Source organism: Microcebus murinus, chromosome 6, assembly GCF_040939455.1.
Source record: "Microcebus murinus isolate Inina chromosome 6, M.murinus_Inina_mat1.0, whole genome shotgun sequence".
Lineage (NCBI taxonomy): Eukaryota > Metazoa > Chordata > Mammalia > Primates > Cheirogaleidae > Microcebus > Microcebus murinus.
Window position 1 is genome coordinate 16,020,664 of NC_134109.1, and position 24,823 is coordinate 16,045,486.

The 24,823-nt window shown below is 41.2% G+C and overlaps 1 protein-coding gene across 1 annotated transcript in view; it reads left to right on the forward strand.

Annotated features, from left to right (window-relative positions):
* The window catches only part of GALC (galactosylceramidase), a 78,760-nt gene extending 54,945 nt beyond the window's left edge, over window positions 1-23,815 (forward strand). The window contains exons 18-19 of the transcript XR_012919689.1: window positions 2,487-2,576; window positions 23,714-23,815. The gene's annotated coding sequence lies outside the window, so the exon portion shown is untranslated. The remainder of the gene's footprint in view (window positions 1-2,486; window positions 2,577-23,713) is intronic.
* The last annotated feature ends 1,008 nt before the right edge of the window (window positions 23,816-24,823 follow it).

Genomic DNA, 24,823 nt, shown 5'->3' on the forward strand with positions numbered 1-24,823 from the left:
AAGATTCCTGGACCTCTTTTTTGGTATAGCTCCCCTCTCTCAGATACTCTGCACTGCAGATTTCAGGTGCTGCAGCTTCCTTGAACTCTGATCTTTATCTCCCCAGTTCTACAAGGCCCATAAACTCTGTATTTCCCCTCCTTGCATTGGAATCTGGTAAATGGCTCCAAACAGAAATTGGGGATCGTAGAATTCCCCTCATTTACTTCACCTTTTTCAGGGATTACAGTTTTGGGCTGCCTGTTGTTTACTCTCTGAAATAGTAGTTACAGTGGGAAGACTGGTCCAGTTCCAGTTGTTATTTTCTCAAGGCTGCAAATGGAACTCTCCACTCATCTACTTTAATATCTAGCTATCAGGAACCTTTTTTGACATCTTTTCATGCTAATACAGAAGGCTTATCTAGATTACTTTAGAATGAAATAAAATGCATTTGGAAAAAAATTATTTTACTCGATGAAGCCATTTTGGCAGGGTGAAAATGTACAAGGCATTATATGATCATCTTTCAGTATGAGAAACAATAGGTCCCTGACTTACAATGATTGGACTTAGGACTTTTTTCAACTTTAGGAAGGTGTGAAAATGATATGCATTTAGCAGAAACTGCACTCTGAATTTTGATGTTTCCCCAGGCTAGTGATACATGGTGTGATGCTGGGTGGCAGCAGTGAGCCATAGCTCCCAGCCAGCCACGTGATCACAAGGGTAAATACCAGGTACTCTATGGTGTACTCTCTGTTCCTGGTGTTTTTTGGTATGATTTTGCCCAACTGTAGGCTAATGTAATTACTCTTGGCATATTTAAGGTAGGCTAGGCTAACCTATAATGTTTAGTAGGTTAGGAATATTAAATGCATTTTTGACTTAACAATGTTTTCAACTTTTGATGGATTTATCTGGATGTAACCCCATCATCTGAGGAGTTGAGGAGCATCTGTAATTTGAACTATCGTGACTTTGATGCTTTTTCAGGTGGTAGCTTAATCTTGTCAAGTAGCTTTGAGCTATTTGGATATAGAGAATGTATCTTATACCTCTACATTCCCTGCATTGCTGCACATGCATTAATAGATGGTCATCAAGGGCTTGATTTTTGATCAGGTTTGATTTGATAGACTGTTCTTATAGAAGACTACTAGTGACCAAGAATTATATTTATTGAAGTAGATCCACCAGAGCCTCTAGATGAAACTATTTTATAAGTTGCCAGAGTTACTTTGAACACCTAACAGTAATACCTGGAAAAGCACCATGTAAGAGTGTTGAACTTGAGTCCTAAGATCTGGGCTGAATGCCAGACCTACTACGTATTTAGCTGACTTTGGTTGAATCATTTAAGTTGCTGCTTTTGTAAAACAGTTAAGCTGGATGCTCACTGAGACAGCTTCCATCTCTTACTCTGTAATGCTAACGGTGTGACTTATAGATCTGCATTTCTTGTATTTAATTCGAGTCTTTAACTAGGTAAGTTGCTTACCAGAAGAGGTGATTTTTTTTTTCTAGATCAGTAAGGCTTGTGACCTGTTATTTCTCATACTGAAAGATGGTCATACAATGCCTTGTACATTTTCACCCTGGCAAAATGACTTCATCAAGTGAAATAATTTTGCAAATGGACTTAACTTCATTTTAAAATGATCTAGATAAGCCTTATGGCAGATTCCATTCCTCTAGATATATAACCTACTTGAAAAGGACCATCTTTTATCACTCTCTTGCAGGTCTATTGGTAATATTTTAAACTATCATGGCGCCCAAGCATTGTGATGTGACAGACTAGAATTGAGGCAGAACTTGTGATTTAGAAATCACTGTGTTCTTCAGTCTTTACTCGTAGGTGTATTCTTCCTAACACTGATTTTTCTTCCATTTTGTTAGTATTTAACATTCACTTGAAAGAAAGCCTAGTTTTCTTTGTATGTCAGAAGTTTTACAGCTTTATCATATTATTTTAAATTATTCATATTATTCTAAAAACAACTTTTCTGCTTAATTTAAGCCTATGGATAATTTGAAATTGTTCTAAAATGTTTCCTGCCCCTCCCTCTCCACTCACCTCCCTCCTCTTCCTCCTCCTCCTCATCCTCTCCTTTCTTCTCCAATAAAACTGAGCTTGATGCTCCATAGAATTGATAATTATTATGGAGCTACAAAAAACACAAACACTTTGAGGGATTATGAAGGACTGTTGGGCAAGAAATTTGAAGTGATTTTGTTCTACCAGGGTATTTATAGTTTTCACATTCCCTAGGGGAGGAAAATGTTATAGAATTAAGTGATTTGAAGATTATACTGAAGAGACAGTTTATTACTTTCTGCATTGGCTTAACAGATTGCACTAATTAATGTTTTTGAATTGTGTAGCATATATTTAACACAATGTGGGTAGTGTTTTAAAGACCATGTTAAAGATTTTACATGTGAGGTAGTCTCATGTGCTCTGGGAATTGGCATAGACTTTGGCATCTGTGATTTTGTTGCAGTGGATGTACTGCTGTATTTGATGAACAGGCTGTCAGCCACTCAAATGGAGATCCTACTAGACACTGGCAGAAGATACAAGTTCTTTTAATGTAGGTAAATGATAATGTAACTTACCTGTGTGTTGATGGTTCCTCAGTGTGGGGGACACAATGGCGTCCTCCCAGGTGGGTTGCACAGTTTCTGGTCCTGAAAGCTCACAAGGATTCTTGGAGTCAGATGCAGTACTGTTGCGCCATGAGGCCTCTCTGACACAAGGATTCTTAACTGCACCTAATGCTACCTAGTGGGGCTGAAAATATGGTCAAGAGTTTTGCAGATGGGAGGCTTCAGTGTGTGGCTCCCTTCCTGCCTCTTTCCAATTGCTCTGCAGACTCTAGCCAGGTGCTCGGCTAATCCCTAGGTAGAACCGGTAACAATCCCAGAACAATTTGAGAATTTACTGCAAGACTGGGTGAATTAAAGGTCAGTTTCTCAGGGATAGCCCCAGCTGTGGTTTGGATATTGTTTGTTTTTCCCCACCAAATATTGTGTTGAAATTTGATGCCCATTGTGGTGGTACTGGGTGGTGGAGCCTAGTGGGAAGTGTTTGGGTCATGGGGCAGACTCTTCATAGTGGCTTAGTACCATTCTCCTACTAGTTAGTTCTTGTTACTGTGGAACTGGAATGAATCATTCCCTATGATGGTGGGTTTTTATAGAACCAGGATGTCCCTCAGGTTTGTCTGTCTTCACACATGTCTGTTTCACCTTAGACCTTCTTCACCATTTTTTTTTTTTTTTTTTTTGAGACAGAGTCTCACTCTGTCACCCAGGCTAGAGTGCCATAGTGCGTAGTGTCAGCTTAGCTCACAGCAACCTGAAACTCCTGGGCTCAAGTGATCCTCCTGCCTCAGCCTCCCAAGTAGTTGGGACTACAGGCATGTACCACCATGCCCGGCTAATTTTTTCTATATATTAGTAATTTCTTTCTATTTTTAGTAGAGACAGGGTCTCGCTCTTGGTCAGGCTGGTTTCGAACTCCTGACCTTGAGCGATCTGCCCACCTCAGCCTCCCAGAGTGCTGGGATCAAAGGCGTGAGTCACCATACCTGGTCAACCATGTTTTGATACAGCACAAGAGCCCTCGCCAGGAGATGCTGGAGCTGTGCTTCTTCTACAACCTGCAGAACTACGAACCAAATAAAGCTCTTTTCTTTACAATTTACCCAGCTTCACATATTCCTTCATAGCAACATGAAACAGATTAAGAGAGCCCCCCTCACCCCCTGTTGCTCCTACACACTGACTGTCCAGAAGTTTCTTCCCACACACCCTTTAGGACAGGTTTAAATAGACTGTGACTATCTTTGCAATTAAGGTTCACAAATAAAACTAAGATGCTGTGATGGCTAATTTTATGTGTCAAGTTGGCTAGGCCACACTCAGATATTTGGTCAAACATTTTAGATGTTTCTATGAAGGTGGTGCTGTTTGGGTGGAGATTAATATTAAATTAGTACACTTTGAGTAAAGCAGATTACCCTTCATAATATGAGTGCATTTCATCTAATCAATTGAAGGCTTTAATAGAAAAAGATTGACCTCACCAAGCAAGGAGGAATTCTGCAAGTGGATGGCCTTGTATTCAGACTGCAACTTGGTCTCCAGCCTGCTGGCTTACTCTGCAGATTTTGGACTTGACAAGACTCTTTCTTTTTCTCTGTCTGTATCTCTCTGTCTCTGTCTCCCTCTCCACCCACCCACCCACACCCACACCCACACACATATTTTGTACTTGCCAAGCCTCTTTCTTTCTATCTGTATCTCTCTGTCTACACGCGCACACACACACACACACACACACACACACACACACACACACACACACACACCCACACACACACCCTGTATTTGTTGTTTTCTCTGGAGAACCCTGACTAATACAGATGCCTTTATCCTAGAAGTGCATCTTGGATTTCTTAAAAGAAAGTAGGTAAAATCTTCTATTTGGAGTACTGCATTACATCTTCTAATAAAAATGTAACTTTCTTAGAGTATAAAGATTTTTGGCTGTTTTTGCAGAGGGTAGAAGATTACATGAGCAGTCTTCAGTGATCATAAATATTTGTTGAATGAATGTTGAATAATCTAACTGTGATGACATTTTTTTCCCTAGTAGTCTAAAGGGTATGAGAACCATTAATTTAATCCTCTAAAGAAAATGCTTATGGCTTGCTGGCTTATGGTGATATTTAACTAAAAAATTTGTTACACAAATATTGACTTTCAAAAAATTTCTCTTTTACATGTTTCAGTAGCATTTTATTTTCAATGTATTCCTTTTGTTTACTGTTGTTCATTAGAGGAAAAGGGGCTTGCCCCTTCCCATTTAAGGAGACTCTCTGGAAAGAACAATTTACATGTCATTGACCAGAATTTAGTAGAAATTTAGCCAGAGAGTTGCATGGGAGGCTGAGAAATAAAGTCTTTCATCTGGGTACATTGAAACTTCAAATAAAACTAGGCTTTAGTTACTAAGGAGGAAGGGGAAAATGGGTGTCAGGGTAGGCAACTAGCAGCCTCTGCCACAGTGTGCCTATTTTTGTTAACGTTATTTAAAATCTCAATCAGTGGCAAAGCTTTTTGCCTAGTTGTTTTTGGTACTAATATGGTAAAGCTGACAGACCTGAATCATCCCTGTTTTTAGGGAGAAAACAAGAAACATGCACACCTAAAATTATTGAGAAGTAATACAGCTGTCAGAGATCTTAAAAATAATTGGGCACTGATACTTCATTCTGCAGAGGAGGAAACTGAAGTCCAGAGAGGTGAGGTGACCGAAGTGGAAGTTACAAGCACTGGGAAAACTTCCTGAGAGCAGAAAGGTGGTCATCTCGGGCTGTGTCTACACGCCCATAACCCTCGTTATTGCAAATTTAATCAAAGTCAGAAAGCTCTCCAGTCCTTCAGTGCTGCATTGTTTCTTTCCTTCAAACTCAACCGTACAAATACCTGCCACTTGGCAATCTGCATGCTCAAGTAAAAGTTTGCAAATTCTTGCTGTACCACTTACACTATTTATTTTTAGCAGTGGCTGGATTGTTCCCACTCTTGGCATCTTGAAATAATAATAGTGCGCATTTATTGAGAATTAGTTTGTAAGCTCCACAGAAGCAGGGATCAAGTTTGATTTCATGCACCACCGTGTCTGTGGTGCCTAGGATAGCCCTTGATGTGGAATATTTAATGCAACAAATAAGTAGCTGTTGGTTGAGTAGATGTAGAGTTTATGGGGTGGCAGACATTGTGTTAAGCACTTTTCATGAGTTATCTCATTCCATCCTCGTAACAACCCCATGAGGTAGATAATGTTTGAAACTAAAATTTGAAAATGTGCCCAAGAATACAAACACAATGAGTGTTGGGACCTTGGACTAGTCTGTCTGACTCCATCCTGAGTTACTAGGGACGCTGGAGGTTTTGAGATTGCCACTGATTATCATATGAAATGAATAAAACTACTCTTGGATTAATCGTGAGGAATTTAAAAAGCCTAACGTGGTTGACATGTTATCCAGCACTAAAGATAAATTAATTAGCCTTACAAAAAAATAGAAGAAAAAGATAGGAAAAGGCTGACCTCTTAGCTCAAAGATAAATGGGTGTGTTTTTTTTGGCGAGAGGGCTGGGATTGAGTTGCAGAATAGTTATTCAATAAAGTTTCTGTCTTATCTTGTTTGAGATTGGAGAGACTTTCTTCTGAGCTGTGTGTTTAATTCGAAAATGCCATCCTGTAGTGTTATCACATCTAGATCATGGACGAGAGACATCAGAACTTACTCCCAGGATCTTAGGATTTATTTCCATGGTTCTAAGTCTTTTTCAAAGGAAATGGTGAATCTGTGTAGAGCAGAGGTGAGTGGCAGGAACTGCCTTTTTGTGGCTTCTGGGCCTCTGGCACTGCTTCTCCACCTCCATTGGGAAGGAACTTCTTTTTTGTGTGTTTTGCTTTTATATTTGTTTGTTTTTTTTCTCCCCTGAGGTATTTCTAATGCCAGAGCCTGTCTTGGGTGAAAATGATGTGATCCTGTGTCTCAGACCCCTGTAGAGGGATCTGAGTCTTTGTGTCTAGAACAGAATCCCTACAGCAGACCTGTGGGTCTGACTTGGTCTAGGGCCCAAGTCTCTGAGTGCTATATAGATGTGGGCTAGAGACCACATGGCCATGTCCCTCTAAAGACTTTGGTTCTTTTTCTACTGCTGTATTTCCAGAACCTAGTTGTTCTCAACTCTGGGTGTGCGTTAGAATTATCTGAGGAGGCTTAAAATATTGATGCTTGGGTTCTACCACAAAGAGTCTGATTTGATGGGTTTGGGGAGAAGTGAAAGGATTGGTATTTATTTTAGAAGCACCCCACGTGATTCTGATGTGTAGTCAGGGTTGAGAGCCATTCTTGGAGCCTCACAAGCCTCCTGTCCCAGAAAACATTATTTTCCTTTGCTTTTCCCCCCCTCCTGTGTCCTGGCTTATCCAACACAAGGGCTTCTCCTTCTATTGGGTGACATTTCTAAGGACCGTCAAAGACTACACATTAGACTGTGGTCCGGAGGGCAGGTAAGGGGAAGCTTCTGGGAAGAGCACAGAGTGAGGTATTAATAGATATGATGATGAATGATTTTTCTTTTAAATTAAAAGTCATTGAATAACCTTGAGAAAAGAAATAATAAAAACTAAACAAGTATGAACTAGAAAAGTTTTACAGTTTTTCTGTAACCAGTAAATCCAAATGCAGATAATTTGCCAGCAAATAAAAGAATTAGGCTAAATGGATGCTTTTCTAAGAAAAGGCTTTAATAAAACTGACTGAAAAGGAACTGAAAAAAAATGAGAATGACCAATTATTCTTGAAGAAATTGAGCCAGTTGTCAATAAAACATCAAGCACAGTTTCCAGTTGGGTAATTTTAAATTATTGAGATAGGATGGTTGTTAGGTTATTTAAAAGTGTTCTAGAACAGAGAAAGAGAAGTGAACCTTCTAAATTATCTTTATGTCCGATGCACAACATTAATATACAAGAGTGAAGGTAGCACTTAACCATTAGCTGTGCAATTTAATCTTTCCTACAAATATTGATATGAAAATCTCAAATAAAGTATAAGAAAATAGAATCCAGCAAGGAATAAAAGGTTAGCACCACGGCCAAGTAAGGTTCATTTTAACAAATCAAAGATGGATCAATAGTGGAAATATGCTAATGTAATTCTCTATATTGAGGGGGAAAGGTGTTGATTTCAATAGATGTGGCACAGGCAGTCAATGTATATACTGGATAAGCAGTAAAATAGTAATATTAATAGATTTTATTTGGGTAATTTCCATGAGTTATTTCCATTATGCTTAATGGTGACACACTAGAATCATATTTTAAAGTTAGAAATAGAGAAGGATACAGTAATAACCACTATTATCTAACAAATGTAATAAGAAATTTAGAGTACCAAGTGAACAGTGCTTTCTGTGTGCCCCATTTCATCCTCCAAAAGTCCTGCAGGAGAGATACTATTATTCCCATTTTACCAATGAGAAAATAGCACGGAGAAGTAACTTGCCCAAGATCACACTGCCCGGAAGTGGCTGAGCTGTGATTTGAGTCTCGGCCTGTATTGCCCCCTTAGGAAGAAAACTCATAATAGGAAACATGAATAAATGGAGTTTGAAAGACAATTTTGTAGATGGCATTTTCCCTACGTTTTTTTTTTTTTTTTATGAATTATGTTATACTCCAATTGTTCTTCCAGTAAGATTTTCTTGACTTGAAGAAATGATTTTAAAGTTTCTCTAGAGGAGTAAATAGTCAAGAATAGTCAGAAGAATTCTGTGAAGAAGTATAATGAGAAAGGATTTAAAGTTATGGTAATATGGTAAGTACAGTAATGGCCCAGGAATAAGCAAAAAAAAAAAAAAAATTACGGCATACTAAGGTTAGCAGATCAAAGATGGCCATGCCCAGCGTTTATATATCACCTATGGCTACTTTCACACTAGGGCAGCAGAGTTGAGTAGTTGCAACCCAAACCATATGGCTGGTAAAGCCAAAAAAGTTTACACTCTGGTCCTTTACAGAAAGAGTTTGCCAATCCTTAGCACAGAACAAAATCCACATTTAAGTGGCTATAGAGGACATTAAAAAAATCAGTGGGGCTATTGGTTATGGCAGTTGTGTTATTCTGCAGCACAAATTGTAAATAGTAATAGCAGTAATGAAAGAAAATAGCTTTTATAAACTTGGGAAGAACAAATTTTTCCAGGGCTGCTATAAACTAGGAACCATAAAGGAAGCATTTTAAAATATGACTACAAACAAAAACTATTTAGATGGCAGAGAAGCAGTGAAAACAGTATTGCTAGACAAATGGCAAACTTGGAAAAATATTCCTAAGACGTGTTTAGCGTGGTTTATCATTTAGTGGTCAGGGTTCAGTTACAGATTGTAGAGCCCACTCCAGCTCTTAAAGCAGGAAAGGATTTAATGTGCAGAAATAGGTGATTACCAAATAGCTGGAAGGGCCAAAGTGGATTCCAGAGCTGGTTCACCCAAGGCAACTGCTGCTCTGGTTCGCCCAGGAGGCTGCTAAGGACACTGCTGTCTCCTCTGCATTGGGTGGCAGGGTCACAGCTGTAAGCCAAGGACCAGGAAGCTGTGGCCAGAACTGTTGGTTAATGAGCCCCACGGAGCCCATGGCAGCAAAAGTGAACACCATATTTGCCTCCCAGGCTGCCTCTCTCTCAAAGCTCCTACCATCGTGTCCACATGGTGGAAGAACATCACATTTGAAAGCTTAGCTTCCAGGGAGTTTGGAAAATGTGGTTTTTACCTCTCCTGCAATACAAGTTTAGGGCAGGTGCTGCAAGAGCTAATTTACTGCCCATAACTATGCACACGTTCATAGGGAGAGCTGTGAAAGTGAACCAGGAAAAGATGAGCACCCTAATTTAAAAAACAGGCAAAGGAAAAAGGTAACTCGAAAGAAGAAAATCCAGATGTCAATAAAAAGAAAAGGCTATTCAACCATAGTGTAGAAAGAACCGCAACTGCAATCACCAATGACAAATCTGGAATTGTCAAGCATGTGTGAGATGAAGCACTTTAACACCACTGTAAAGTCAGACAACCTTTGTAATCCTTTGTAAAGGGCAAAGTAAACCCTCTGACTTAACAATCTTACTGCAAGGAGTGCCTGCTAGGGAAGGGGAGATAACCTCACGGGGTTAACAATTAAAGCTCTATCCAAGCGTTTCTATCAGAGTATTGCTTATGGTTGCAAAGTATTGCAAACAATCTAATTGCCCATCGAAAGGGGACCGAGTAAAGAAATTACAGTACATTTATACCACAAAATACCATGCTGTCTTTGGAAAAGAATGGCACTGTTCAGAAAGGGGTCACGTGGCAGTGAAGTGCACAGGCTTTGGAACCAGAGTGCCTGGATGTGAATCCCAGTTCTACCACTTGCTAGCTGTGTGATCTTGGAACTTAGTCTGTCTTTGCATCTCTTTAGCTATTTGTAAAATAGAGGTAATAGCAGCAAAATAGGTGTAATAGCAGATTATAACTTGGCTGGATTTTATGAGAATTAAATGAAGTCATACAATGCCTCTTTTTTTTAACTCTCCATAAATATTAGATGTTATTATGTTCGTTGCTAAAGATTAATGACCACGGCATGACATCTTAAGTTATAAAGCAAGGTTTCAAAAGATCATGTACAGTTTGATCCCATTTTATATACAAAGGGGTGTATGTATGAGCACACATAAATAAATGATAGAGGCAACAGCAGAATTTTCCAGAGTGTGTTCAAGGTATTAACAGAGGTCCTCTTTGAATAAAATTTCATGTAATATTTGTGTTCGTATGTTTATGATGTGCCATGTAGTGTTTTTCTAAAAGCTATTTTAAAAAGTTATGTAAAACAAAAGGCCAGAGTTTAAATTTCCTCCTTTTATTATTTTTACTTAAGTAAGACACAACCCACAACTGGAAGACAGGGCTCCAAGGTCCCTGAAGAGAAGCTGAGAGTGTCAGCCAAGTTTGGAAACTCACTGTACTGCCGCAGGGAGCCTGCGGTCTCCTAGCAGGAGTCAGGCACCAGCTCAGATCACCATGGCAACCACAAGGAAAGTTGAATGCGGAGTTTTGAAGGAAGAAAGTGCCTCTCTTTATCACTAAAGGCATAAAAATAAGAAGATTTTAATTTTAATTTTAATTTTTTGACAGCCACCCTCCATTCCCAAAGTCCCAGAGCAAGAATTCCAATCCTTTAACCATAGGTCCAAACAACAAATGGATGATTTGGCATATAAACTGTCTTCATAAACAGTCCTCTCTGGCAGATTTTTCCTGTTCTGATGACCTGTGGTGTCTATGGAGATTATCGTTTAATAAGCATGTTGGAAACGTGGCATCCAAATGAGTGGTGCCCTCTTCACAATAGAATCAGCAGATCTTTGAGTTGTTTGGAAGTTGCAGTGGCACCTGGGTGAGGTGGGAACCCTCACTTCTGCAGCTCTGACCGGCGATGGTTTAGCTTCTGACGGGACCCCGCTAGTGACAGGTGCCTGTGCTCAGAGGGACGTCTTCATTGTAGGGAGATATCATCATTAGAAATGATTTGTTTTGAGCCCCAAGCATGCCTTTCTAGACCTTCCACCAACTGATTTTAATTCTAGATCAGGGGACCAACTCCGAGAAACGATAATTCTTGTTCCACTTCAAAGCCTTTCAAATAGATAAAGGCCACTGCCATTGACCATTTTGGGGAGTGGTGTTTATTGTCTGGTAGTGTGTTTGAGGAGTTTAGGTACTGGGGTTGTAAAAATGAATCAGACACACCTCACTTTATAGTCTCATTCCAGCAACGAATGTAGTTTAACCTCATCTCCCCCCAGCATTGTCCTTCTGTCCTAATTATCGTTCCAAAATTAGATATTATGCCTCTGGGTTTCTTGACTCTCACAAGAACATTGCTTCCTCTGTGGCTGCACCTTCCTTCTTTGGCGTGAGGGTTTGTTTTCAGATCCATTCATTTCCTTAGACCAACAGTCACTCAAGGGCTGGTGGGGGCACCATTGTCTCTGATTCTCCAGTGCCACTCCTGCGCTGGGACTTGATAAATGCTGAACGTAGGATGTGGCTGGTCCAAAGGAGAGCAAGGCAAGGCTCCTATACCTGGTACTTTACTAGGACAGCCTATGATGATACTCATTTCTTGATCTGTTAGTAGTATCTTGATCAGTTTCAGCTGCTATAACAAATCACTATATAAACTGAGTGGCTGAAACAATGGACATTTATTTCTCGTGGTTCTGGAGGCCGGGAGATCCAAGATCGAGGTGCCTGTAGATCCTGTGTCGTGGGAAGGCTCTCTTCCTAGCTTGTAGACTGCTGCCTTCCCATGTCCTCATGAGGTGGAAAGAGACAGAGATGCAAGCTCTCTGGTGTCTCTCCCAACAAGGGGGCTCCACCTTGTGACCTCATCTAAACAATCACCTCCCAAAGGCCCCCACGTCCAAATAGCATCACGCTGTGCATTACGGTTTCAGCATGTGGATTTGAGGCACATTCAGTCTGTAGCAGTGAGCATGTGTCTCAGCTGCTGACAGGCCTGGGCTGTCCCCTTTTACCAAGAGAGATGTAAAGAGCTCCACCCACAGGCACACAGTGAGCCTCCTGGGGCTCTACCCAGCCTTTGAGTGCAATGCTTTTGAATTTTGATGCTCTAATCCATCTTGGTCTTGAGCTGTTAAAAATGGTGTAATGGGCTGGTATCAGGTATGGATGGAGTGGGATCTCTGCCTCTGAGAATTGCCTGCAAAGCCCACAGCTGAGACCCAAAGGTGCACCCCATGTCCTGAGTTCAGAGAAGTGTCAGCGGTTGGGCTTGAGGAACGACACGAGTCAGAGAACTGGCCCTATCCCTGTTGCTCCAACACTCCCTTAATGGAAGACAGCTGATCTCCTCCGATGGAGAGAAAAAAGTAGCTTCTTGGGGGGAGCATATTGTTGGTTTAGAGACTATTTCTTTTGCTCTTCTCCCCAAAATAAGGAGTAGGAGACCCCCAAATCCACAGAGGGTGCCTGAACCATTGCCATCTCCACTAGCTTGGGAACTAGTGGTCATCTGTTGTCTCCTTTGTCCAAGTGTCGACACTTCTGGAATGTGGAGACAGACAGGGTCTGGGGAGAGAAGGGGGAGCCCAGAGACAGTCCTGGTGAAGCTGCCTGCACCACCACCGGGGGCATGGAAGGGACACGTGAGCATCCTGTGGTTCTAGAGGATGGCCCAGAGGGAGTGGCTGTCCATCTTACAGGTCTCCCCAAAGGGGAGGTGCCTGCTAGGACAGGGACGTCTCCTTGGGTGGGCGTGGTGCTGAGGAGGTAGGTAAGGCACAAACCCAGCCGGGTTTCTGTGGTGGGGGCTGTGCAGCAGGGAGGCGCTGAAGACCACTGTCCCTCACAAGAATCCACAGATGTGCTCCTGGGAACCTGTTTGAATCCCTGTCACATAGAAGGGACTGATGTCAAGGCAGGGTTGACAAAGACATAGAGGCAACCAACAGAACGGGGCTGGCAGTTTGGCCCCAGGCAGCTTGATGGTGGGCACCTGGGCCACCTCTTTCTGTCCTCCTGCCCCAACACCACAGCAGTAGGGACTGGAAAGAGAGACAGAGCAGGTGGGAGCAGCATGGGCCTTTTTAACCTGCCCTGCAGGGAGGGCTTTGAATCAAATATGAGTTTGAAGAGTTAAAATGAAGACAGATCTTTAAGAACTGGAATTATTCTGTTTTAATCATTGAAAGTGACCAAGAAGTGACAGAACTGGGTTGAAATATTACAAATCCTCTTCTCTCCAGCAGGGAGGTGTTTGCAGAGCAGATTCTTTGGAGCAGGACAGTTACTGGGGAAATAAGACCATCCCATGTTTATACTACCCATGAGTAAGATCACCAGTGAATAAGTGTCTTTGGTTATGTTTGCAAACAATCCATGAGTCCACAGTACTGTGCCTTCATGGGAGGCTGCTGGGAGGCTTGGTCACCTTCCCTATTTTAGAAAGTTACCTGAAAGTCACCTGGTCTGGTGAATGAGGTTAGGAGGAGACAGTCCTCTCGTTCCTGCAGGTGTGAGGCATAGCCATGGTCTGGAAGAGGCAAGACCTGTCTAAGGGAAGGAGATTCATGTAGAGTATGAGATCACGGTGTCTAGCCAACAGCTACAAATGGGGCATGTTCCTTAGACCAGAAAACAATAATGAACTGGATAAACTTAAGAGTGTAGGAAAGTTGGAAAACCCATTAATTCATTCATTCATCTGTGTGTCTCCCTCCCTGAATTTCTCTTTTGTAGAATTTATAATAAGTGCATAAATATTTATTTAACTTTGGTTCATTGTCTGCCTCCTCCACTAGACTACAAGCTTCTGAGAACACAAACATGTCTGTTGGGCTTGTCACCACATCTCTGTCACCAGCCCAATGATGAGTGAGTGGCAGGCACTCAATAGGTGTTTATTAAGTGAATATATAAACGAACACTCTATGGTGGTCATTAAAATAATGCTCTTTAAATGACTAGTTTTATTATAAGCCAAATGTCCTGGTCTCAGCAGGCTGTGATTCAAAATAAGCTCATGCTTCCTTTTTGCATATCCACATTGCGATGGTTCACGCTGCCTTGCTTCTCACATAGCAGCCCAGTCCCCAGGGTGATTCTGGGAGTTTCTGGAGTGCTGTCCCGCCATGTTCTGTAGCCTCTCTGTGATGTACCCATGCTGCTGCCTCCATTCCTGGGGACGCTTAGAGGGTGTCTCTTGAGTGAGCATGACTGCCCTGTGCTTACCCCCATTCTAGCTTTGGGGGAGCACGGGCTGTTCTCTCCCCTTCCCCCTTTCATCTCTAGCCTGGGCCAGTAGCAATTCAGAGATCCCCAAACCACAGAGAATGACTTAAAACCTCCACTAGTCACTGTGCACAAACTCTTAAGCCTAGACCTGTCCCCAGGCAGTCTCCCTTCAGTGGAAGCTCCCTGACTAGCCCCTGGCTAGCCACCAGGAGCAATGGTGGTTCCTTACCCAGCACTGGGGAGGGCCCAGGACCTCCCTCCCCTTAGCGCCTAGAGAGGAGAGAGAAGACACGTTTGTAAGGGCTTTTGTTGTTGTTTCTGCCTCATCTTAATTTAAAGCCCCTAGTTCTGCTGAAAGACACCCTCTGTTTGCATTATTTAATGGAACGGTCTGGAACATCAGCATTCTGGTTATTCCGTGGCACACAGTTCTTCCCCAGGGGCAACATGTGGGCACATGCTTATACAAGTGGGGTAGTATTTTCCTAAACCAAAATCTGGTCTCCCTGAAAATAAATTCAAGTCTCCTCCCTTAGGCAGAAATCAGGTGCAGCATCAAAAATGTTTAATCCATTTTCAGTGAGAACCACTGAATTATTATTATTATCGTTATCACTGTCTTTTGCAGGACAACGTTCATTTGGATGTCACATTCTGATACCTTTGTCAGAAATCCAGTTACTACTTTGCATTTTTATCTCACATTTGTTTATTATTTATTTAACAAATGTTTATTGAAAATTTACAAAGTTCCTGTTTTCATAGAATTTACATTTTAGAGCAGAGATCAACAAACATTTTCTGTAAAGGACCAGACAATAAACATTTCAGACTTCCTGGGACATACAGTCGCTGTTGCAACTACTCAACTTTGCTGTTGTACCACTAAAGCAGCCCAGTGTATAAATGAATGGTGTAAGAGTAAAACTTTGCACCGGACAGTTGCTAAGCATGGCAAGATGGATTTTACTCAAGCTACTGTAATAGGGGAGAGAGCCTTTGGTGTATGACTGCTTAGCTCCAAATATAGCAGAAGGAGGAGGTTAGGGGATGGAAAATTACTAAGAGGAAATTGATTAGACATCAAGGAAAGGGTAGTTCTTCATAAACTAACCCAATAGAATTCTTACTAACAGCAAGCCAAGACTTAGATGTCAAGGGTGAGGAATTCGATCAGGTGTCAATGGTTGGAGGATTCTTGTTAAACTGACTCAGCAGTATTCTACTAAAACTGGGCTCAGCTGGCTGAGGGCAGGGAGGCAGACCAAGGCCAAGGCCTAGTTGAGAAGAGGGCCCAGAGGAGACGGACTAAAGTTTGGTCAAGGGGGGAGAGTCTTTTTGTTAATGGGCATGGCTGTCTTCCAATAGAATTTTATTGATGAACCAGGTGGCTGGCCTGGGGGCTGCAGTGTACTGACACCTGTTCTTGACAATAAAACACATCTATAATATGGCAGGTGTGACTACTAAGAATAAAAAGGAAATGACAAATAGCAGGGGCCAGATCATGTAGGACTTTATACTGAATGAGATTGGAAATCCTTGGAAGAATTGAACAGGGAAATGGTCTGACCTGACTCCCAGAAGAGCTGTGGCTGCTGAGTGGAGCATACTGCAGAAGGTATGGGAACTTGGAGACCAGGTGGGAGGTTACTGCGATGGTCAGATGGCAAGGGAGGGTGGCTGGTACCAGGATGGTGGTGATGAATGAGGTGGTAGAAAGTGGTTGGATTCTAGACGCAATTTTGAAAGTAGAACCAATAGGCTTTGCTGATGGTCTAGACACAAGGTGTATGAGAAAGAGCAAAGCTCAAGGATGACCTGAAGATTGTAGCCTGCCCGAGCAGTTGGAAGAATGGCTTTTCCTTCTTCTGAGATGAACAAGACTAGGAGAAACAGGTTTGGGGCAGAAAACCAAGAGTTCTGTTTGGCACATGTTAAGTCTGAGATGCCAATGAGACACCCAGATAGAGATGTTGAGTAGGCAGCTGGATATTCTAATCTGAGATTAAGGTGAAAGGTCTGGTGTTATGCATTTGCGTGTCATCAGCATATGAATGGTTCTTGAAGTGTGAATGAGAACAGCTAGGGAGTGGGGATTTATGCAAGAAGAGAGCTCCAAGGATTGAGCACTGGGATGTTTCCTGTGTTTGGAGGTCAGGGAGAGGAGGAGTATGGTAGGAAAGAGGCAAAGGAGAAGGGGATGAAGGTGAACAGCAGTATTGGGGTGTCTGATGCTGCTGGCGAGGTGACCAGGGAGAGGGCTGAGACTGTCTCCTTGTCAGACCCTGCACTCTGGGCTTTCTGCGATTAATGCTAGAGCTCAGCTGGAGAGCTCTTGGCATTTCCTTTTGGAATGTGCATTTCATTTCCCTCTGCAGTTCCCTGCTGCTGCCTTCAGAGATCTCCCAAGACATCAGTCTTCCCAGATCCTTTTGTCACTAGACAAGTTGCATTTCCTTTGTGACTTGGCAACTTGGCAGGGAAATTGTACCTCCCAAATTGCTCATAATCCTTGGCTAAGCTACTCCCTTTGTGCTGAAGAAGGAAGCCAGCAGAGTCAGAGAATGATTTCTGGAAAGAATAGGAACATTTTCTGATGAAAATACGGGCACATCATATACATGCAAACCCGTTTACACTTTTCTCTGGGGCAGGAGGAATGAAATCTTGAAATCTCCTTGCCAAGAGAGCAGTTTTCCTCTCATGGGGTATAAACACAGTGGCATCTGAGAAGTACAGGAAGCCTTCTAGCTTTCACATGGAGGTGAAAGCAGCAGGACTGGTCTTTCATGTGTGGGAGAATGTGTGTGTTTATGGGCAAATGGGGGTGAGAGGAGGGTGGGCAGAGGTGGTGTGACACAGGAAAGACCTGTGCAGAAACAGAGATGAGGGAGTTGGAAGTTTCTTTTGTGCAACATGGATGTCTTTGACCCAGAATTGGCCCAATGTTTAAGGTCATGGATCCAGAATATCAATCTCCTCCTTCCTCTCTCTTCTTTTTGCCACATGAAAGATAACATATGGTGCTCTGGGCTTGCATCCGCTATTGCTTTTGTTCTATTTTCTTCCTACTCTGTTCAATTTGGGTGTTTGGTGTGACAGCGACAATACAGCTGTTCTCTCCATGCTCACTTCTACTGAATGATCTTGAAATCCCTCCTGCCTGGCATGACTTTCTTTAGTTCTCACTAAGGAGAGTCTTTGGTAGGCCTCTGTTTTGATGTGGACTCGTGCTCTTGGCATCACCCACCAATAATCTTCTAGGATTAATGAACATCTGTCTGTCTGCTAGGCTTCAAGTCTTGTGGTTGGTGTAATAGATTACCTACCGTCCTGGAACAGAGCTGAGAGCCATAGAATTGATAAGGCCTCTAGATGGTTTGGGTCCCACGCCAAAGAATATACAGGTATACACCATGTTTAACACAGCTCAGGTCAGCAAAGTCTTTCGATTAGGGGGATAATGGTTTTTAAATTATTGAATGATGCTTTTTGTTACTGGGCTTTATCAAATCCAGAATATAGCATTTGTTTATTGTCCTGTCTACCAGGTATTAATTGAGTCACAATAAAAGTAGGCAGGAGAGAAAGAGGTGGAAGAAGAATATATTATTTTCACATCTGCTACCAGACTTATTCCCAGGAAGGGAGCTGTTTCAGGAAAATATCTTGACAAGTCATTTGTGGATGCAACGGGGAACATGCAGGGCTTGCAGCAGTCGAGACAACCAAAGGAATTTCAGAATTGCTGTGCATGAGCTATTGAGGCTTGGGGACGAGGAGAGGACAGGCTAGGAGGTAGTGTGGTGGCCAGGAATCAGTGAAGTGTCCCTGTAGGTGGTAATGAGGTCAAAGGAATGGGCACACAGATGCTCAATTTGGAGGGGCTGCATTTTAGTAAAGTAACTCTCCGACCTCTCCTAGTTTTACGAAATCTTTGGTCAAGTGTGTTGCTCATGCAAATGCACAGTTTCTGTAGGTGGTGAGTGTGTGCATGTATGTGCATGGTTATAAATGTATATATGAATGTATATGTATGTGTGTATGTAAGTCTGTGAGAGAGGGACACACACACATACACACACACACACACAGAAACAGAGAGGAAGAGAGACAGAGAGAAAGAGAGACAGTCTGCGTGGATGGAAGAGCCTGAGATCCTTCCCAGGGGGGTTGCTGCAGTGCAGGACAGAGATCAGATGAAGAGATAGTCTAGAGCCACAGCAAATTCAGCAGGAGCAGGATTCTAAATCAGAGGCATAGAAAGGCGTGAATACACAGATGTCTTGCGAATGGCTGAGATGAAATGGGAGTGACAGCCAATCTTATCTAGATCATAAAGGACTCGGTGATGCCAGTGACGCATTCCGGAGGCTCCATTACCTCTTGGTAAACTATACATGCCTGAGGCCAATAGATTTACAATCCAACCATAACTGCCCTCCACTCTCAACAAAGCAAATAATCAGGATTGTTCCTCTGCTTTTATATTCCTCTCTGGTTGCCATTTTATGACAACTTTCCATCTCCTCCTTTAACAGAGGCACTTTAACCTTATTTTAGCAGACAGAATTGTTAGAGGTGAAGATGTGATTTTCTGCAATGGCTTGGGCTGCCAGGCCCTTTCAATAGGATTTTCATTCAGGGCATTAAAAGTATAATTCAATAAAAGCAACTTGGTTTACATAGAACTACTAGGAGGCTAGTTCTGTAAGACAGATTATTATGTTTTTATGCAAGATTCTGAATTGCCAAATGACAAAACACCAGTACAGTGTTTTCCTGAAGTCTTAAATGGCTTTGCAGAAATGAATTACTCTTATAACAGCACAAGTACTCTTTGGAAGGGGTCAATGTTAGCCCTCCCCAGTCCACGTTAGCAGATAGCATTGTTAGTACATGTCAGCTTCTGAGACTGAGTCATCAAATACTAATCAGATAAGAAATATTTTAGGGAGGTATCATATAAATTGTATTTCCACAGTAAAAAATAAATGCAACGCAAATTTAAAATTCACAGTGAAGCTATCACAGCTATTTAGAATGCAATAAAAGTCCATTTTAATAAGTATCACATAGTTTACCTGTAGCCCATTAAATGCATTTTAGAGATAAGCAAAGTGAAAAGTGTAATCTGGTTGTAAGCATTTTCCACTAATATAAATTACCCAAATGAAGTATTTGGGCATGCTTGCAATTCTAAATGAGGCATAAAACTTTACCAAACTTTTATGTTACTGATATTCCTTATGTGCTTGGCTGTGTTAGGAATGAGTCATACATAAAATTCTTCCACAGACTTTGAGGGCCAAACAGACCTGCCTCATCCCTGTTTCTTGTTAACTCTTTGATCTTGGGCAAATTACTTACCTTCTCTGAGCTGCAGGTTCCTTATGTGTAAAAGTAGAGAGTTTAATTAATTCTATAAATATTATTATTCAGGTTAAATGAGATAATGCATGCAAAATACTTAGCTCAAGCCTAGCATATACTAAGTACTCAATAAATGATAGCTATAATTATATGCTTGTCATATTTAACTCAACACATTTATTTTTAGTCAAAAGTTATATTTATTTTAAACATTTAAGATGGAAATGTAAAATAAATATGTTATACTCTTCTCTTGCCTGGTAAGCTGAATTTTATTTGTTATAAGAACCATTATAACCATGATCGTGATCAGTATACATAGCATTATTCTATATTCTGCATTTTCATAAACTGTACTATAAATATTTTTTCTTTTTTTTTAGTCTCCCAGAAGCCCAGTGTTATAAGTATTGTTATATAGTCTCCATAATTGTAATTTTTAATGGGCATATAACATTGAGTTTGTGGACCATAATTTAACAGTACTGTTTCTAGTTATTTTGGTTGCTTCTAGTTTTTATAGACATTGCAGGGATGAATGTCTTTTGTACAAAGGATTATAGATTTGTGGGGTTGGAAGAGGTGAGTCCTTTTACTTGGAGCTGAGAGAGAGGGCTTTGGCTGAGGCATCTGGGGTTGGAGCACTGGGGTTTCCATGTGTTCTGGAGACACAGCATTAGTGGGGATTGGGTGCACGGAGGGGGGAATCCCAAGGGCAAGGACCGATGCAGGTTTTATGGAGCCAGGCAGAGGGGACTTCGAGGTTCCCTACTTGACTGCCTATTTAATTCACTAAGGAAGGGAAGCCCATGGGTAGGGAGGCTGTGTCATGTTAACAGCCTTAAGTCAGTGAAGGGTCAGTTCTGCAGAGTGAAATGGGTGCCCGCAACTCATCAGAGGCCAGTTGTATTCTCAGGAGTGTCTCCCTTGAGTGTGACACCTCTAAGAACATAGCAACCCTGTGTGTTCACTACTTTTCAGGACTTCTCAAAAGTCTAGAAAATTCCATAGAAGATGGACTTTTTAGCAGTTTGCAGTAAGAGAAGCCATCTTCCCTGCTGTTCTCAAGCAATGATGGAGTCAACAAAATTGTTTTGAGAAGAACTATTTGGAACCTTCATTATTCTAGTTATTATGAGATATTATGAAAATTTATAGGGTAATTAAAATAAAAAGCATTTTTTCCTATCATATTGGCAAATACATATATGAAAATATTTGTATATATTATATATAATAGGTAATATATAATATATATTTGAGGAATTTATAAATAGTATAATGTTTATATATTTATATATCTATTAAAAATATAAAAAGGTACAAATATGTGTGTATAAGGATGTTTGTCACAGGGATTTTTATAATAGTGAAAAATTGGAAATTACTTAAATGTTTCATGAGAGTGGAATGTGTAAAGAAATTATTCACTCCCATACTATGAAATTGAAGCTTTTTCTTAAAAAAAAATTATGCTTGCAAAAGAATATTTAACGATAGGGGAAGATGCTCATGATATAATACTAAGTTGTTTTTTTTTTTTTTTTTTTTTTTTTTTTTTGCAATCACACAAGAGGAGGTTTATTTTCTGGCTAGCCAGGGTCCAAGCCCCAGAGCACCAACGCAGTGGCCACTCTCACAGGCAAGGACCCCGACCGGAACAACGACATGCCTTTTATCCCCATGGTGCACAAGCTGCACACAAGCTGACTACGCATGGATCATGCGTTGACCTTTAAAATGATTAGTTGCCCACTATTGCCTTTTGAAATAATTGGCGGGTTGGTTGCCCTCTATTGCCTGATGGGCAATACTAAGTTTTTAAAAGGCAGTATATAAAATAGTATCTATATTGTTCTAGTTTTGCAAAGAAAATAAAATGAAAATGAAAATAAAAATATAAAAGTGTTTATATAAAACAACTGGAAATAAATGCATCAAAATATCAAAATGAAAATGATTAACATGGCAGTCTATTTTTTTCTTATACTCAAAAGTTTATATATTTCTTTAATGAACTTGACAAATATACATAGAAGAACATTTGTGCAAGTGAAGTCACTAAAGAAAAAAACACAGTGTCTAGATTTCCTCAAAGTATCACAATTTCCAAATTCTGTCCTGTTGTCAGATTATATAATTTGATTTTAGCTTACTTAAGGTGCTATAGGAATTTGGAGAAGGGAAAAGTCAAGGTTTTTTTAAAGCAGGTTTCTAATGAGAACTGATGAATGAATTGCTTTATAAAATAATGGTGCAGGTTGGTCAGATGGAAAGTGGAGGGCAGCTGATGCTGTGAATCTTCTGGTCTGACATGGCCATCCATGACCTCTGGGAGCAGGACTTTGCATGGTACTGGATGGGCCTAGGTTCAAGTTGCGGTCCAAAGTTACTTATGTTGGCTTAATCTCATGAAATCTCCAGGTAGTTGTAAAATGGCCATCTTGTGAGTACTGAAGAGTCAGTGATGTGATGCATATGAACGTGGTAGCAACGAGCCCTGCTTATACAGAGCATATAACAGCCCACGTCCAGCTATTGATCTTTCCTAGCTTATGTCTTTGCCTGTCAAATCAAGGACTTGGAATAGGTGATCTCTAAATTCCTTTTTCCTCTTTAAAACATCTATGGTACTTAAAAAGCCTCTGGCAAGGAGAATTTAATATTCCCTTTAGTTTCCATTTTTCCTCCTTCGGCAAAGAATGAGTTATTGCAGTGCATGCATATACATTAAGGAACCAAGTAACGAGAGTTTGAAATTTACCAGTGGGAGCACAAGGGTTAAAGGAAGCCAGAGCGGGTCATGGTTCTCATGGTGAAGGATGAGGTGCAGGGTGCTCTCCTGCTCTTTCCTGGAAAGATGCACTTCATTATCCAAGGCCTTTGTGTTTTATTTTCTCTAGAGCAGTAGTCCTCAAGCTTTATTGCAAATTACAATCACCTGAAGAGCTTTAAGATTGCCCCAAAGTCCTAGCAGCAGCCCATACCAATTAAATCCGAGTAGAACCCAGGCTTTGCATTTTAAAAGATTTCTAGGTGACTCCAATGTGCACCCAAAGTTAAGATCCATGTCCTATAGTGAATGAAGGGCCCAGAAACAATTGTGAATCACATGTGCCAACTTCCACTGAGTGGATCGAAGCAACTACATAAGTTATTAACTGATAATCTTATTGTCTCACAAGGATCAACATCAGTAATAATCAAAATAGATAACCAAAACCTTATAAAATACTTACTTCTTATTTATCTTTATTTATAATACATTCTTTTTATTTTTCTTCTTTTTGAGACAGAGTCTCACTCTGTTGCCCTGGCTAGAGTGCTGTGGTGTCAGCCTAGCTCACAGTAACCTCAAACTCCTGGGCTCAAGTGATCCTCCTGCCTCAGCCTCCCGAGTAGCTGGGACTACAGGCATGTGCCACCATGCCTGGCTTATTTTTTCTATTTTTGGTAGAGACAGGGTCTCACTCTTGCTCAGGCTGGTCTCAAACTCCTGAGCTCAATCAATCCTCCCGCCTCGGCCTCCCAGAGTGCTAGGATTACAGGTGTGAGCCACCACCCCTGGCCTCTAATACATTCTTATTGGTAACAAACATTTCCTTTTAAAAATGTATTTACACACACACTGTGGTTAACTTCAAATGCTCCTAATACTTTAGGTTGAAGCCATCTAATCATGTCACTAACACATATCCAATATTATATTTCACGGTTATTATGTAGATTATATAGTCTTTGGTATAGTTTGGGTATTTGTCTCCTCTAAATCTCATGTCAAAATTTGATCCCCCATATTGGACCCGAGGGGAGGTGTTTGGGTCACAAGTGGATCCCTCATGAATGACTGGCTGGTGTCCTTCCCACGGTAATGAGTGAGTTCTTGCTCTATTAGTTCACAGGGGAGTTGGGTGTTTAAAAGAGTCTGATACCCCCTCCTCACTCTCTTGCTCCCCCTCTCACCAGGTGACACACCTGCTTACCCTTCACCTCCTGCCAGAAGCTTCCTGAGGCCCTCACAAGAAGCACATGCTGGCACCATGCTTGTTGTACAGCCTGCTGAACCAGGAGCCAAATAAACTTCTTTTCTTCACAAATCACCCAGCCTCAGGTATTCCTTTATAGCACTGCAAACTGGGCTAAGACAGCAACCCCTTCTCTCTAGATCTCTTCAGATAGCAATGAGGGCGTGATACCAACTGAGGAAGGTGAAATGGGGGAAATCTTGCAATGTGTATTTTATATTTGTAATCCTGGCACGGTACTTGCCTTGTTCATAAGGTGATTAAACTCACATATAATACATCTCAATGTGCTTTTGAGCAAGGAGTTACTTTAGACATTATCGAATAGCACTACTCATTTGGCAGGGGGAGAAACTGAGGCTCACAGAGATAAGAAAGGACTCACGCAGGTCCTGCAGCCGAGAAAGGAGCCAGATTCTCTGCTTTCTCCTTCACTCTCTCTGTCCCACCTGGAGCAACCTCAATACTGTACGTGAAGGGCTAAAGTCAGATGTCCCTGTTGGTCACAAAGCGCTGTTCATAGTTGTCTCAGGAAGACAACAAAGAAAAAAAAAAAAAGTAATCTGTCGGTGTTTCTGTTTGAGGTCTGGTTCTTCCAAGACATGACATAGAGTTAAACAAAAGGAGACAGGCTATTGCTGGCCTGATGGCTCTTCTTTCCAGGGGAACACATTTTCTCTTGTGAGAGAATCTTCTCATTTTTAGACAAAAGCAGAAAAACAGAAATTCTATTCCAGCTCACTGAGTGTGACTGACACATTTGAAAATAACTTTCTACTAAGACAGGAGGGATAGTGTGAAAAATTCTCTGATCTATGCTCAGAAAAATCTATAGAGGTATTCCAAAAATTAGTCTCTTAAAGAAAAATAGATGTCTGACATGAACCTGAGGACTTCAAATCCTTTCTTGATGATTTCCAGCAGACAGAAGGACCTCAGTTCTAAGAGACATCCACTAGATGGCAGCATGACCATGGTTAAAATATATGAACTTTCTTAGGAATGGAAAAGAGGATTTATTACACTGAATGGAGGTTGGAACTCAAAAGGT